Below are 8,041 nucleotides of genomic sequence, written 5' to 3' on the forward strand. Positions count from 1 at the left end.
AAACAGTGGTGGTGAAGACCTCTGGAATCCAAGGGTGCTGGGGGACTTTGAACAAGACTGTAAGCAGCAACTCAGAATACATTTTTCACAGCTTGCTCTTCTGAAATAATAAAGCCAGTCCCAGTCGGCCATCTGTTATGGAGACATGGTTGAGCATGCTTATGACCATCCAAGTGCCAATCATCAAAGAAACAATGGGCCACCAAAGGACAGTCAGAGATGGGCTCGGTGAAGAAGCAATTCACCCCGTCTTCCATTCATTTATCTACTCATTGGTTCAATCACACGATGAATTATTGAGCACGTACTATATGCCAAGCTCTATGTGAGCCCTAAGGATACAAAGACCTGTGAGGAATGGCCCTCAGAAATACAGCTGGGAAGAGACAGGGCTGCAGGATCCAGGCTACTGTGTCAAGTTCAAAGCAAAAGATGAGGCTAAATTAGCAGCACGAATGATGTGGTCATGCCGAGCATGGAAGAGGGCCGTGCCGACGAGCTAACACTTCGACTGGGTCAGAACAGGCAGGAAGTTGCCAGGCAGACAAGCGGTAAAGGCATCTGGGGAAGGACACAGCATGTGCAGAGGCAGGAAGCAGGAAGTGCCAGTGTGTTCCGGGAGATTTCAGCCAGTGAAGGGGCTGGAATCTGCAGGGCCTGGAGAGGACCGGCGGCGCGAGCTGGAAGGCGAGGCATTAAAACGCTTGGCAAGTAGAGTTTCATCCTCAAGGGCTAGGGTTCAGGGGAGGCTTCTATGCACCGGGCAGACACAAAAAGGGCTGCGCTTTGGGAACGTTGCCGCCCTGGCGGTGGTGCAGCGGGGAGGGGCTGCTGCTGGGAGGCGGGGCGACCCTGAACCCTACAGCCTGGGTGAGAGAGCGGATTCCAGGCCAGGAGGCAGCACAGCTCCTCCCCACCCTTCTCTGCCCAGCCCTGTGAAGATGCAGCTGGTCCTGGTGAGTGTGAGCCTTGTTCGGACTTCGCAGGCCGTGAAGATGCATAACAGAGTGAGTTCGCCAGGTGACAGTGGCAACAGGACACCTCCATTCCGGTTTCTGTCGACATCACTATGGCCAGTGGGCCCGCAGAGACCACGGGTCCCTCCTCCCTCTTCCTAGGCCAGCCCGGGTCCCTGCCACTTCCGAAGCCCTGCGGCCCATGGTAAGTAGCCGTGCTCCTCCCGGCCCAGACACTGGACCCAGTGGGACCCCTGAGAACTCTCTTTCATCCCTTTTAGTCATCAGCCACCATCTATTGGCTGGCAATTATTTATATTAAATATTCTCTGTTCAGTAACCATTATGGTTCGGCCTCTTGACTGGATCCTGACTGGTTTAAGGATCATCTACACCCTGGACCAGAGCCTAATGACCCCACTGATGTGTCATCCTAGCAGACACAAAAATAGAAGGGGGTGGTGAACAAACACCTACAAGAGAAAAGGCACATATTTTGGGAAAATATCCATATTACCCCAGGGCCAAGCAGCAGTTTGAAAGGCACTGGAGGAACATGTGTTTCGCACTTTTGTTTGAAAGGCCCAAATTTGCTTGTTTGGGGCGATAAAAAGCAATTCTTCTACAACAGAAAATCACTCCATCTCCCCTTGGCTGCATGATTTGGGGCAAGTCATTTGCCAGCCTTGTGCCTCAGTTTCCACACCTGAAATACAGGGTGGCACAGTTGTGCTATGTGAGGTAATATATGGAGATTCCTGGCACACATTAGGCATCGGGGTCAAGCTTTTTGAAAAATCAGCTTCACTGAGGGGCAATTTACACACAATCAATGCACTTGGGTTTAAACCAGGTTTAATCAGTCAGTGGAGCTAACACATGAATACATGATACTGAATACGTGACAAATGAATCTGTCTCCTGTGCAGGATATGAAATAGCTCCAGAACCGTGTGGAGATAACTTCACTAAATGTAGGACCCTAAATGGATGTGTTTCCCCTCTTACTGGGCATTCAAAAGACTTTGTCCCACCGTTTGTAGCTTGGTTTCTGCCAGAGGCCTGTGATACTCTGTCATCTGTCCTCTGTAGTCTGGGTCTCTCTCCCAACCCAGCGGACTTGACTTTCCCTTTCGCGTGGATTTGAAGCCATTCAATCACAGGACACCTTTCTGTGGTTATCTTCTTATTTGTCTTGCTTAGATCAGTGAGTTTACGGTTTTCCTCAAATTTGGATTTTGGGGGGGCTGTGGGATGGATCCCATGGCCTTATACATGCTGGGCAAGCACTCCTACCTCTGGGCTACACCCCAAATCTTGTATCTTTAAAGAATGTTGTTAGGCTTTGCTCTAGCAAAGGCACTTAACTGGCTTGGGAGTCATCCTGGCCCTCTCAGGGTTTGCTCCTAACTGTTTGAAAGGGAGCTCTACAATACCTTGTACTCCAAAAGCATTTCAGTCCTGCCATTATTGTCTTCCTTCTGGGGCCTGTACTGAATGGCACAGGTTATTCAGGGAGGACTTTCCAAGCCGGTGGCCAGAATCTACACACCTCCAGCCCTGCATGAGCCCTGTGACTTTTCTCCTGTGCAGCCCCCAGGGGCTTCCACCCAGCCTAGTACAGCCTCATCTTACACATCAAGTTTAGCGTCCTAGGAAAGTGCCAGGGGAGCCTTGCACTGCGAGGCTGTCTCTTCTACAATATTCTGCCCTGCAAAATTCTGGCCACCTCAACTTCTCCCAACTCCGATATCTGCCTCCTCAACTCCTCCAGATCACTGTACACTGCTCGAGAGGCTTCTGCAAAACCAGCTCACCTCCGGGCAGAAATGCAAAGTGATTAAAGGGCTCAGTCTTCTCCGCGACTGCAACTGTGTGGTCACGGTCCTGGCCTATGGCTTCACATCTGAAAATATGTATTTCACATGTTTTTGTCTGGTTTTGCCACTGTGTAGAGCAAGAGGAAATTGGGTTCCAGTTTTTCCATCTGGCTAGCAGCTAACGTGTTGACATAAATGTTAAATTTTTGGTTCTATTCTTAAAGAAGTAACAATGTTTGGGTGAAGGACACAGCCGGGCTGGGGAGCAGGGTAAAACTTTGCAGGTGCTCTTGTCATCTCAGAGAGAGGCTACCAGGGGTTCTAGGGGGACCAGGACTTTCTCAAATTCCCAAAAAGGGAAGGAAAGGAGAGTCAGCGTCGGCAACAACTCAGAACCGGCTCTGACCTCTTTCACAACAGCCAGCAGCCAGCCACCTCTGCCCCAGATGAAGATGCAGACCTGCTGATCTGACAGGTTCAGCTCAAGAATCAGAAGAGCCTAAAAGAGCAGAGATTGTTGCTATCAGTGCTTCCCGAGCAGTGATATAAACCTGAATATAAAACAGAAGTAGTGTTGCAAGAATTTGGCTTCTTCCTCAACCTTGGCAGCATTCTCTCTGCACAGAAAGTGTCACTGACAGCCACACACTGCCAACTCCTATTAAGAACTAGGGACAAGGGATGAGCTATGCAAAAATATGCCACATCCACTTGGTCTTTGTGTAGCCGGCTCCCTTTGCAATAAATTCGGAATCCCTGACTAATAAATCAAGAATTGATATCAGGCTGTGTGTGTGTGTGTGTGTGTGTGTGTGTGTGTGTGTGTGTGTGTGTGTGTGTGTGTGTGTGTGTGTGTGTGTGTGTGTGTGTGTGTGTGTGTGCACGTGCACGTGTGTGCATGTGTGTGTTCTCTTCCCACCAATAAAGAGCCCTGCCTGCAATGCTGAGAAGCTCCATCCCCATCTCTGCTCTAACCTAGTAACCGTTTTGGAAACGGTTTATTCAAAGAGGTCAGGAAAACCTTGGAAAGTAGCAGACAACAGTGTTGGTGACTCCAGGGACAGAACAGAGGTGGGCATTTTGCCCTGCATCAGGCTCTTCCCACAGACAAGCTGAGCAGAAGCACCCTAACTCTCAGTAACTGCATTTCCACACAGAACAAATGCCCACACTCACCCTATGCCCCACCACCACCCAATAAAATTGCAAACCCAATAAAAGTAATAAAAACAGAAGCAAGTCATCTTAAATTAACACATCCAAGATACAAGCAGAAACCATTGATCAAAACCTCCTATCTTCCCTCACAGCCAACAGCTCCAGAGCAGCCCTAATGTCCCACAATGGAATCCCTTTATCCACAAAAGAACTCCTTCCAGGGGAGAGGCACAAACAAAGGAGAAATTAAATGAGGCTGGCAAAAGGGGGAGACTCACCCCTCGCTGCTGCTCCCAGACAAGGGGTACAACTGTCCCGCTGAGACAGCCCGCAGAGCTGCAGCACGGCGGGGTCACAAAATTGAGAAGGAAGAGCGGGCAGTTCCAGCAGGAAGGAAGGAGGCTGGAGAGCCCACAATTTCCATACAGGCAAGAGGGAGACAGAAGCTCCTTCCTCAAAGTGAGAAGACAGGGTCAAGGAACATCTTTCCTGAAATACCAGAGCTGCCTGCATTTGGAAAACACAAGGATTCCAGCCAAAGTAGGAAGCAAGTAAGATTCATTAGCAAATGCCTCAAATCCTTAATTCACACTTCAAACAAATAAGTTAATTGTGGAGCTAACAGAGTGTGACTTGATTATAGGCCACTGGTGGCCACTTAATAGATGAAAGGTGTTTGGACTTCAGGAGCTTTTGAAACTCACAACCTGTCTGTGTAGGCTTCACCTCCCTTTGCTGACACCTGTGATCACACAGGACAAATGAGCACCCCAGCTTGGAGCATTGGGGACTGAAGAGTAAACAGGAGGAGAATTCATGAATTTCACTGAGGTGATTGTGCTAACCCTGCTCTGAAGAGCAGCTGCGTTTGGTCTCCAATATGCATGAACACAGCCTTCCGACTGACACACAGCTCAAAAGGCCCGCTGCTAGGTTGCTTGAGCAGGGATACCGTGGCGAAGGCAGGATGGAACCAGACTCCAATCTCAGATGTTATTGATCAGCGGTGCGGATTCCCCATTCCCAGGGACACGAGCCCAGCCCATGTGAGACCTAATTAAAACCAAAACTCATGGATGCATCAGAAACTGCACCACTGAACAAGTCTGTAACAGTCTTCTCTTGGACCAGGTGGGGCCAATCCTCAAATCTCAGATTCCATCGGGTGGGGGAGGAGATATCATCCTCTTTTCTCACTTCTGAAAATCAAGAGTAAGATGAAAGATAAGGAGCCCCATTGCCTCACATTATGTCACCAGCAGAGTAGCAAGGCTGCAGGGTAAAACACCCACAGTCAGTCAGGCACATCGTCCTGAGAAGCTTGTGCTGTGATGAGGGACACAATGTCAAAACTATAAAGAGGAGCTGCTTTTCAAAGGGCTGAGACAGGGGTGCTATCAGCAGGTGGCTGCTGCACCGGTTTTTGTTTGTTTGCTTTGTCGTATAAAAGAATTTCCAATAGAGGGGCCCTCCCTGCCCAAGGTGTCGGTGCTCTACAAAGTCAGGCCCAGCACATCCGGAGCCAGCTGCGCCCCGGGACAGCAACTCTGACGCAGTGTTCTCCTCACCTGCCCAGCTCTTCTGTCGAATTCCTCCGAGAGCTGAGCCAAGCATTTTGGAAAAGAAAAGCCATGCAGAAGATCTAACCTGCTCTGCAGGAAGATGGGCACCCAATGCGGGCCGACACAAGACGCTAGTATCACGGAGACTGAAGCTGAGCCTTGGGAAGTCCAAGAAGAGCCAGGACAGCTCAGCCTGAGGCCTCGAGATAAAACCCAAACGTGAAGGCAGCAAGGAAAGGCCGTTGCGCTGTCCTTGGTGCTGAACCGGTGCCGTTCCTGAGCCGCTATTTACTACTGAGGGTCCTAATTCATTAGTGAGTCTTGAAATGATTCAAGGTAGAAAGGGGTACTTTTTCACCACGTGGAATGGAGTGGGTGGAGTGAAATGGGAAGTTATCGGAGTGCACCACGGGTTGTACTGTTTCCCGAAACTCCTTCCCAGACACTTCAGTATAGAGGAATACACAGATGTGTGCCCTGGGTCACGGCATGACATAGATTACCAGCTGTTTGCCAAGGACAGTGTTGCGAAATCTCTATAGTTGCCTCTATCTGTTTCAACGCAGAAGACTTCTGACTCGATGCCCATGGTTTCTGGCCAAAGATTCCACCAAGAGGCAGCGGTAGAAGAGAGAGCACAGGAAGTAAATCAAGAGAAACAACAGATCTGCAAACACAAGAAACTGTGAGAAAGGGATGGAAAGGCACTGCTGTTTTCCATCACAGTTACCAAAATTGTTGAGATTTTTCCCTGAAAATCTGAAGTGGGTAAGCCAGGTGTGGTGGCGCATGCCTGTAATCCTAGCATTCAGGAGGCTGAGGCAGGAGGATCCCTGTGAGTTCGAGATCAGCCTGGGCTACAAAGTGAGTTTCAGGTCAACCTCAACTACATAATGAGACTCTGTCTCAAAAAACCAAAAAAAAAAAAATCTGAAGTGGGAGTTATGTCTCCAACCTCTACTCCCAGCTCTACAGGAGGTTTGAGGAAGTAGCTGACAACACACCAAAGGGTTCAGAGGGCAGCACTGGATAATAAGCGATATCCTGGCCAGGTGTGGTGGTGCACACCTGTAATCCCTGCACTCAGAAAGCTGAGGCAGGAGGATTTCCATAATTTTGAGGCCAGCCTGGGCTACGTAATGAGTTCAAAACAGGCCTGAATTACAGAGTGAGGCCCTGTCTCAATAAGCTCCCCCAGCAAAAAAAAAAAAAAAACAGATATAGTGCCTACATCCTCTGCTTCTCAACTCAACAAAAGCTCTAACTTAGCATTCAAGGCTCTGACTGTAAAGTGGGAACAATTACTTTACCTATGCCACTGTGGTTACCACAACTAAGTAAGAAAATTTATATAAAGTTACTTAAAACAGGACCAGGAAATCATCAATGCTATAAAGGGATTAACTATTACTGTAACTTCACTTGGATGTCAGTTTAAATGGAACATGTAAAGATTCTATATTACACAGCCATTAAAAAACATTTGTGAAGAATTTACTGCTTGAGATACAATGTTGAAGAGAAAAAGCAAAATACAAAGCTGTGTGGCAGTATAATTTCAAACATATTTTTAAAGGGCTCATAAAATATTGGAAGAAAATTTACTAAAATGTTAACAGCAGTTGGGTTTGAGTGTGACAGCTTAGATAAATCTCTTTTCTGTACATTTTCTTCTAGATTCCTTTTTCTTCTACAATTAGCATGTGTTTGGTAATTAGGAAAAACTATACTTCAAAGACTCTAACTCCAAGTCAAACTGGCTTTAATCCTGAGATTCTGTAAGGCAGGCAATAAAACCGGAGGTAGGAGCCAAGAAAACAGCACGCTTCATAGGCACCATGGTAAGGAGGAGCTGAGGGTCAGCAGGAATGTGGTGCTACGGCCATTCGTTCACTCATTTATTAATTCATTCAGCAGTACTGAGGACTCAAGCCAGAGCCTCGTGCATAGCAGGCAAGCCCTCTGCAACTAGGCTATATCCCCAGCCATTTTGAATTTTTTTTCATCTAGAAATAGGGTCTCCCTAAGTTGCCCAGGCTGGCCTTGAATTTGTGATCCTCCTGCCTCAGCCTCCTGAGTAACTGGGATTTCAGGCACACGCAGCAACCGTGCCCCGTTGGTGTTGCCGACTTTTGGATCTTTCTGTGACATTTCTCAACTGCTGAAAGCTGGAGGTTACCCACACTTTGGATTAACCTCCAACTCCAAGGTGCCAGAGTGACAGAGATGACAGCAGCCCAGGCCCACAGCCACACCTCAGTCACAAGGACCAGGAGTGACTTTCTGAGTGAGACCTTTCTGCCTTTCGCCTGCCAAGCGCTGAGTCCCCACCAGCAGCCCATTTAACTTCAGCAGAACCCCATGACGTTGGCATTATCACCGTCCTCCTTTCGCAGATACCGAAACGGAGAAGTCTTAAAGTCAAGCAGCTTTATTGTTCCATTTTTATGCTCCCTTGCAAAGCAAACTTGCTTTACTCTGTACAGCATCTGCAGCTGGCTGCCTCTGACTTCTTTCCTCCCTTCCCTCCCACCCACCCCCATCC

At 48.3% G+C, this 8,041-nt stretch overlaps 1 protein-coding gene across 14 annotated transcripts in view; it reads right to left on the minus strand.

Moving 5' to 3' along the window:
- Camta1 (calmodulin binding transcription activator 1) overlaps positions 1-8,041 on the minus strand; it is a 696,092-nt gene that overhangs the window by 457,326 nt on the left and 230,725 nt on the right. The window lies entirely within an intron of this gene.

Source organism: Fukomys damarensis, unplaced genomic scaffold, assembly GCF_012274545.1.
Source record: "Fukomys damarensis isolate Sample0158 unplaced genomic scaffold, DMR_v1.0_HiC HiC_scaffold_23, whole genome shotgun sequence".
In the NCBI taxonomy this organism is placed as follows: Eukaryota; Metazoa; Chordata; class Mammalia; order Rodentia; family Bathyergidae; genus Fukomys; species Fukomys damarensis.